The sequence below is a fragment of the Arachis hypogaea genome, chromosome 10 (genome assembly GCF_003086295.3).
Source record: "Arachis hypogaea cultivar Tifrunner chromosome 10, arahy.Tifrunner.gnm2.J5K5, whole genome shotgun sequence".
Lineage (NCBI taxonomy): Eukaryota > Viridiplantae > Streptophyta > Magnoliopsida > Fabales > Fabaceae > Arachis > Arachis hypogaea.
In genome coordinates, this window is record NC_092045.1 from 5,295,003 (window position 1) to 5,304,506 (window position 9,504).

A 9,504-nucleotide genomic window follows, 5' to 3' on the forward strand; every position below is an offset into this window, starting at 1 on the left:
GAGGACCCCTTCCATCCAGTGAATTAAGATTTTGGAGATAAGTTTGTAGAACACACAGCTCAGGCTAATTGGTCTTACTTGTGTCATGTTTTCTGCGTTCTGTGTCTTGGGGATCAGGCATATCTGGGTATGGTTCATGGCTCACAGCATTTTTCTCCAGCAAAGAAACTTGTGGCTGCATCAATTACATACTTCTTGATTATCTCCCAAAAGTGTTGGAAGAATTTGGCTGTGAAGCCATCTTCTCCTGGCGCCGAGAAGGGATTGATGGAAAAAGTAGCTGTCTTGATCTCTTTCTCCGTTACTCTTCTTGTAAGTTTTTTATTTGTACCCTCATCCACCTTTTTTCTCATAGATCGAAGTTCAATATTAGCATCTCTAGGATTTGAGGTTGTGAAGAGATTCTCAAAGTACTCCTGGGCTATCTGAGCTATTTCCTTTGGCTGTGATTTGTACTGTCCTTGACTATCTTGCAGTATGTTAATTCGGTTTTTTCTTATTCTGTCCTGAAATTTTGTATGGAAGAATTTCGTATTCTGGTCATCCCATCTTAGTCATTGGACTCTTGATTTCTCCTTCCAATATCTTTCTTCCATCGTATAGGCCTCAGTCAATTCTTCTTCTAGCTCCAGAATTTTCTGTCTATCCGTCTCTCTTCCATCTCCTTTTGCTGTCAATTTCTCCTTTAGTTCTACTATGAGTTTTTGGGAGTTGTTTATGCTGGATTTTTGCCACTCTACCAACATATGTCTACATTTTTTTAGCTTGCAGTGTAATTTAAAGATTGGGGACCCTTCTATTCTAGTTCGCCATGCCTCTTTTACAATATTTGCTACTTCCTCGCTCTCACACCATCGTTCTTGGAATCGGAACCTTCTTTTTGCTTTTCTCACCTCACTATCAGAAACTAGCAATATTGGACTGTGATATGAGCCTGTATCCTCCAAGTGGTGAATGGAAGCTCTCGGGTAGCTGTTTCTTAGGGAAAGTGACCCCAAGCCTCTGTCTAGTCTTTCACGAATAAGATGATCCCCGAATTGCCTATTGCTCCATGTGAATTTCCTCCCTACATATCCCAAGTCAACCATCTCACCTTCATTAATGAAACTATTGAAGGAGTTCATGGAGGAAGTCGATTTCATTCTTTCCCATTCTTTCTCATGAAAATATGAGATTGCATTGAAGTCATCAATTGCCAGGAAAAGTTCATCTGTTTTTCCCTTTAATTCTATTATTTTCTTGAATTGTTCAGCTCTTGTGTTTTTTTCGGGGTTCAAATGTTGTAACTTTCCATCTTTTATGTAAAATTGGATTTGCTCAAGTGAAAAGGATTAAGTAGTCTTCTGTGTGCAAAATAGTTACCTCTACATTATCCTTCCAAGCAAGAGCAAGGCCTCCTAATGTGCCCCTCGGCTCTACACAATAAATTCGCTTAAAACCAGCCTTGTCACAATGCTCTTTAACTACCGACGTAATATTTTTTGTCTCACATAAAAATATTACCTTGGGAGAATCGGATTTACAAATCCCTTTCATGCTGTGAACTGTCAGGGAATTCTCCAAACCCCGATAGTTCCACATCATCATCTTCATGGGCACGCGGGTGCCAATTGTGGGGTGGCACCTTCTCCTTCTATTAGATTTTTCTCTTTTTCTAGGCATTGTCTCTTGTGATTACTTGGGATTTTGAGTTCTTGTGATCTTCTTTTAGCACCTGTCACCTTTATGAAGCTTCTTCTAGCCAATTGTTTTATTGTAGGCCTTTTATTCTGCTGCTGTCCTAATTATGTCGCCCCAAAAACAAAGTTTGTTGGTAGGTCTTCTATACTTCCTTTTTCTCCCTGTATTTGGTTATTGGACATCTCTTGCATCATCTCAGAAGTTCGTCTGTAGCATGCAAATTCTTTAACAGGAATAAGGGATTGTGAATTAGTGCTACTCTCTACCTCCTCATTCTCGCCTTCGCATATTCTTCTTCCTGCAGACTTCATTGAGAGAGTAGAAAGCTTGTTTATGAGATTCCCTGGAATCGGTTGTTGTGGTCTAGAGTGTCCACTTTCTTCTCCTGTACCTGTGTTTTGATCCCTGTTGTCTCTCACCATTGTTCCTCTTTTTTCTCCTTGGTCAGATTTTAGCCAATCACCCCATTTTTCTTCTTTAATTTCTCCTCTAATTGAATCTTCAATCTGGGTCGTACATCCTCGTGTTTCGTGACCTATGTATCCACAATAGTTGCAAAAATTGCCGATTCTTTCGTATTTAAGTGAGACCTCCAGCACTTTTTTGTTGGGACCAGCAATCCTGAGTGTTCTCTTAAGTGGTTTTGTAATGTTAAGACTAGCGTGGACTTTTACGATACAATTCTCCATGCCTTTCACATAGAAGAGGTTAACGTCCAAGACCTCCCCAAAAGAACTTCCCAATTTTCGCCCCAGTTCTTTTGTTTTGTAGTGCTCCGGTAATCCCCATATTTAAATTTAAATTGGGACTTTTGAAAATTCTGCATCTTTTATAACTTCATCATCCCTCCACCATTTCAGATTTAATATGTAATTTTTAAATAGCCATGGTGCTCCTCTTTCAATTCTGACGACATCTTTTTCTTCTTCTTCAAAAAAAAAATAGAAAAGATTCGTCCTTTGTCTACAGCTTTAAATTCCTTTGGATGTCTCTATATTGCTTGCATAGCAGGTTCAATTGTGCCAATAAAAAAGATTCTATCTGCTAAAAGTCTTCTCATTAGACTTTTTGAACATCTTTCTACTCCTACTTGTTTTATTTGACTTATTTGGTATATTATATATTTTTCCATAAAACTATTTATCTTTTTTAATCACTTCTTCTAATTACCCGATATATTGTTTTCCAGTTTTCCTACGTATCTATACCGATGAATGAGGGTAACATTTTTTTTTTTTGTCGGTGGATTGGACAACCCCCAATCCTAGGTACCCCAATAGATTGGACAACCTCCAATCCTAGATACACAACACACCCACACACTCCTCACATAGTTATCACATTTTTCCTCAATTGCATCCTCTAGGGTTTGAACCCTAGACCTTGAGGTGGGGAGCAGGGAGAAATGCCACTAGAGCGAAGGCTCATTGACAAAGAAGGGTAACATTTTAAGGCTGACAATAATGCAATTGTTTAAGGGCTGGGCTTGTCTTTGTTGTTGGGGTCTTTGATGATGGCTTCATTTGATTATCATTTGTGACGTGCTTTGCTTCATAATTAAATGTGATATATGGATGTCATGAATTTTCAGGTTACTCTTATTTATTTGATTAAATATGATAATAATTAATATATAGGAATCCTTAATTTTACACCCTGCTAGCTTTATCTTGTGATTAAAGACAATAAATTTATACAGAGACTATTCCTATTATTTCCCATGCAATACATATAGTGCTTCAACAGTTTCTCCTAATAATAAGATTTAAGAGAAATTATTATTAGAGGAAGAAATCAACTACCTTACGGAAGTAGTTAAGAACTTATTATTTTTGGGTTGACCACCCTATTTTTTAGCCCGTTAGATTAAATAGGTTTGACTAACTAATAAATTGTTATATGGGTAAGACAAATGAATAAATTAAATATTTGACCGGTTAATTCAATAAAAACTGTATAGATTATAATTTAAAAAGAATTTTAACTATATCAAATGTAACAATATTCTAATAATTTTAAATGTTAATCTCAATTATAAAAATATAACATATATATTAATTAAAATCAATAATTAAAATTATTGAAACATCCATATTATAAATACATTTAAAAACTTTTTTATAATTTATAGGACAGATATTGCCATATTGGATCAACAATCCAGGCCCAATGGCCCATCACTCCCTATATATCACAACCGCAAAAATGGAACGGCCTATAACTGAGAGACCCCCACAAAATCACGTGCAACTTCTTACTCAGCAGTAGTCAGTAGGGTTCTACTATAAGTAGTAACTTCAACCCTCTTCCTTTCCGCCGTCACCTTCTCTTTGCAGCAAAACTTTCACCAACTTTCGCTTCACATGCTTTCAGATTCCTTCGCTAAGCACGTCTCTCACCCCTTTTATCCATTCTCAACCGTTTCACCTCTCTCTTTCTCTCTCTATATCGCAATCAAGTTCAGATCTCAGATCTATTTCACAACTCTTCGATCTTGTTTCGGATCTACTTGTTAATTAGTTTAAATGCTTGTGAGTTCTTGATCAGTTATTCAATGCTCGTGATGTGTCGCGTTCGTTCCTCGTCGGAGCTGTGCTTTGCTTCGTGGACGAAGCTTGTGGCTCCGAACACTGTGATTCCTTTGATTAGATACAATAGAAGGATTCTGTATAACGGTTGACATGAGTTTATCTCGTCTTTAAAGATATCTTTGCATTTCATATGAGATTTACAATAGTTATTGGTAATATAAATCTCGCATGAAATTTAAATTTATATTTTAAAGTTAGGATAACGTCATGTCACCGTTAATACAGAATCCTTCCATTATATTTAGTCAGGGAACTCTTTTAATTTTGCTGAAATTGTTACTTTGCAGCATTGTTGATTTTCATTGTAATGTCGAGTATTAGTAAATGTCATGAATACGATGTTAAGAAAAATTACTGTGTTCTTTCTCCTGTTTTATTCATGTGAATTATTTAGTTGACTCTGCTTGTGTATTTAGTTGTTTTCTTCTTTTGATTTTTTTAATTGAAAAACCTTTTCTTACTGACATCCAAACCTTTAAACTAACCCTGGCTCGAAAAGTAATTATAAGTTGAATACACAAATATAATTATGCCATGTATATGTAGTAAGTAGTGAAATAAAAAAAAAAAAAGTAAGGATAACAGTGTGTACAAGATAATTAAAGAAGTTGATTGTATGAGTATCATGTAATTTTCATACACCATTGACTCATCTCTACACCTCAATTTAAATTGGGGAGTGGAATTGTATGTAAAAAAATAGACATATCTCAACATTTTTTTTGGTCTAATCTCAATATATATATATTTGATAATTAATATGTGAAAAAATATATTCAAATAAAAACAATGATAGAATGAATTACCATCAAATATTTTGTTAAGTTAGCATAAGATGTAAAACATTGTTCAACATACAGTCACATTTTTTTATAAATATAGTCTACATTATTTAGTATATTATATGGATACATGAGATAAAAGGAAAAACACATCTCAAAGCAAAACGGAGGAAATAATTGATAGAAAACCAAAAGTATAAATATTAGTCAGAATTGTACATTATTTGTACTTTTAATTAAGGATTAAAAGAAAATTTAAATTGATTGCAAGACTTTTTCTACACAATCATGCTTTTATTCAAGATAAGACAATTATAAATTTATAATTGAATCTCAATATCTCAAAACCAGTAAGATAATAAATTAACAATTCTTGTAAACACAAGTAACAACTGCTAAATTGTTTAAAGTTCTAACTCAAAAAAGAATCAACGGCGACTAACTACAACCAAGTTTCTAAATTTCCAGTTAATTTCTTGAGCTACAAAAATAATGACAGGTAAATTTAGTAGGGTCAACTACATATATTAGACATGAAAAATCCCTATCATCAATATTAACAGATATCACATTCCCACTTTCAAGCAGCCACAAAAATAACTGCAATAAACCAAAATAATGCACAAAGTTTGCTTCATTTTCCGCAACATAACTGACTTCCTCCATCGCTCCATCTCTATCACCATCATCATTGTCTCCACTACTGCCACTCCGGATTATTAGACATTAACATCATAAATCCCCAAAACAAACATGGTCAGTTGGTCACATATCACATATTTAACTTAAAGCAGCAACATAAAGATCTACAATGAATATAGTGCACAAAGTTTCATTACTTGCCAATGACCAATCCCTCAGGTTGATACTTGATAACATGAAAATCCTATATTATATTACAGGCACGCGAATTAGGCACAGCTAAGGTGCAGCTTGGTAACAGTTCAGCAACCGAAGTATTGGCATAGGCTATGGTACAATTAACTAGCTAGTATGACTGTGTAGAGTGCAATACAGAGAGGGAAACCACAAAAGCATTTTCATCTTGTTTAAGGTTATAAAGACTGCATAGAGGTGAACCTGCAACCATCCATGCAAATCTGCATTTACCAACTTGCTTCACTGCCATGGCATGGTCATAAGTAACATTATACACAGCCAAAGCATCATTATAAATATCATTTATGTCTCTTGCACTATCTTCCATATTGTCAGCACCACCATACAGTTTCTACGCAAAAAGGAAAATTCCCATCAGCACACACTGTTTATGGTAACATCCCCGGAGTAAATACAAAAATCTGCTTACATATAGAATGAGGGTATATACAAATAATATAACTAGAAAAATATGAATTTTACCTCCTTCTCCTCTTCATTTCTTATGGTCAAAAGTCGATCCATGAGTGCCATCCAGCTCTCAGCAGCCACACCTATTGCATTGCTGAAAGATACAAAAATAAAATAAAAGAAAATCCCTAAGATCAACTGGAATTGTGTTCCACCAACAGCCTTGTTACCTTGGAGCTACTTATATCCTAACAATGAAGGCTATGAAGATAAAGATAGGAAAAATGACAAGCTAGACAAAGTGTTCTTTTACTCAGTCATAAGTCATAACCCTTGGCTTTGTCCCCGGTTTTTGGGGAATTCTTGGGGTTTTGTATTTCAAAAAGAATTGGAGGTATGTTTGCTTTGAATACGTGGACAATGTAGCAGATAATATATATGTTGCAGGTGTCTTGAAAGTAGCCAAACTAGAGGAAATGGTGCAGAGAAACCAACCAGTAAAACTTAAAAGTTTGAAGATTAGTTTTCACCGTCCTCATCCATAGTTCACCTAATGTTTAATGAGATTGTTAGTGTGATTAGTTTTTCCTTTTATGACTAGTATTGTTTTGTTTCTGGTTTGTGTGTACTTGATTTTTTGCTCGGTCAGACTTATAAATAAATTATTTATTATTCAATCTTTATGTTCTATATTATCCATATCAATAAAATGATATAGTTATATAAATACACACCTTTTATTTGGACATCAGGTAGGCAAAAATCTCAGAACAAAAACAAGAACCAATAATAACCACAGGATTACTGAAAATTTTTTTAGGGTGTGTGTGGTTCAAGTATTACTTTATTACAAACATTTTATCCCATTGGAATCAAAGATACCCAAGGAGAAGGTGGGAATTGAAATGATAGTATTTTGATTCTCTAGAATCAAATTTACTTAAGAATAGCTTTTCAAACTTTGAAGCAAACATGGGAATATGATATTTCCATATTAAAATTCCTAAGAATTATTTATAATTCCTCCAACCACACACACCCTTAGTGTCTTGTAATCTGGTGTCAACAATCTTTTACATTATACATTTTTCACATGATATGAAAAGGATAACATAATTGACATTTTTGGTACCATTTGAGCTAGGCTACATAGAAAATCAAAGTAGAAACCCTGCAAGCAAACTTTGCAACCGTCTCTGTCCCTTATTAGATGCACAATTCTTTGCAGTTTATGTTTCAGTTGTGTTACGGCCTGGCCCAAAGGAAACATGGGCCGACCCGACCCTAACAGTCGGGTGTGAGAAGTTTATTTGCTGACCCGGACACGTGTCAAGACAGCTCGCCGCTACAGCTATATAAGGAAGTTTCGAGGAAGGTGAGTTCGGCCCTTGTAGGACCCACTTCTCACATACCATTCTTTCACTTTCGTCTGCACACCTGACTGACTAGAGCGTCGGAGTGTCTTTGCAGGTGACACTCCCTCCGCACGAAGAGCTCGGGACATCAGTTACCCCGTCTCAACTCATGACTCGAATTCAGGCCACACCCTACCAACCGACCCGAAGATCCTTCCGAATCGTCCGGTACACGACAACCGAACAAGTTGTATCCTTGTTTTTCCCATTTTGGGAACTTCCTTAGCTGAATACAAAGAGGATACACATTGTAATTATCATTTTTGCTTCCAGGTAAGCCTAAACAAGTGCAAAACCAAAAAAAGAATATGTACTTTGACGTTATAATTACCAGAAGGACTAGGAAAGGGAGTTTTAGAGCCGCCATTGGAGTTCGGATCAAGTTTATTAGAAGATTGAGCTTCAGCTGACTTAGGATCCAAGTGCAACAGTGCTGCTCAAACAAATCCAAACTCAAGTTCTCAAAACACAATCAATAGCTTAAACTTTCATAACTAAAAAAGCTATTTCAGATATCATTGAGTCCGTGTTAGTTAGTTAGATAGTTAGTTAATACACGATGGTTCAATGCATACTACATAATTTTTTTTAGTTTTTTCATTAATTCTGTTTTCAATATATACAAGTAATTAAAAGAGTACATACTCCTCATACTCTTTATATTACTCATACTCATGTGTTGTGAAGTTTGAAAGTCCTCCACTTTTCTTTTCTTATGTCCTGAATTTCGAATTTTATATTTTCTTTCTAATGAAATAAAATATTCTCTGTCTTTGAAAAAGAAAAAGTAACTAACCTCTAACTAATATCATCAAGAATAGAGATGAAGTTCAATCAACTGTACATTTATACAAAAATTTTCTCCGTTGTTTCTAATGAGATAAAATATTTTCTTTGTCTTTGAGGGAAAAAAAAAGAAAGTAACTAACCTCTAATTAATATTATCGAGAATAGAGATGAAGTTCAATCAACCATACATTTATACAAAATTTTCTCTGTTTCTCTATTGTACAGCTCAATTAGAAGTTCGTCCCATCATCAACAAAGTAGCGGAACCTCATCGCTGGGTCCCAGTAAAACTCAGATAATTTACCGGGCGCTGAAACCAACAAATCCCCTTTTGGGGCAGCTTCAAATAAACGAGGACGTGAGCTAACAATTAAAATGAACTTATCAATGTTACTGACTAAATCACTAGATGCATTTCACCTCTCATAAATGCAGAGTCTCTAAAAATCACACGGATGGTGTTCGATTCGGTAGGTTATAATGGCTATGAGAGAGGGTTATCAATGTTATCCGTGTTCGATGATGAAAATTCCATAGATTGAACTGGCGGTGAGAAAAGGCTGTTAATCATCTCAGCGGCTGAATATACTCAATCTCATGCTAAGGGTGTGTTTGTTTAGGCGTTGGAGACATAGTTATTGAAATCGGACCAAACTGGATCGGCCGGTTTGACCGGTCCTGTCCTCAACAAGAGGAATATCCTTCACAGTTATAAGGTTGTCATGTTTTTTTTTTGTTAATATACATGTAAATTATAATATGGGTAAAAAACGTTATTAAGCCATGGAAGGAAACAATTTACGCAATTCAGCCAAAATGAATTCTGATACACCATTCCACCAAATATGACTTTTATATAATTCGAATCAATAAAATTCGAATTATATTTACACGTAATTCGAATTGAATCACATCGAATTACTCCCAAGCAATATTCGAACGTAGTTCGAATCAAAT

The 9,504-nt window shown here is 35.2% G+C and overlaps 1 long non-coding RNA gene across 1 annotated transcript; it reads right to left on the reverse strand.

Moving 5' to 3' along the window:
* Positions 1–7,306: 7,306 nt before the first annotated feature.
* LOC112718143 (uncharacterized) lies at positions 7,307–9,149 on the reverse strand. The gene is made up of 3 exons (XR_003160651.3): positions 8,688–9,149; positions 8,090–8,191; positions 7,307–7,984 (listed from the first exon to the last, which is right to left on the reverse strand). It is a non-coding gene; the product is annotated as an uncharacterized lncRNA (long non-coding RNA).
* Between the last annotated feature and the right edge of the window lie 355 nt (positions 9,150–9,504).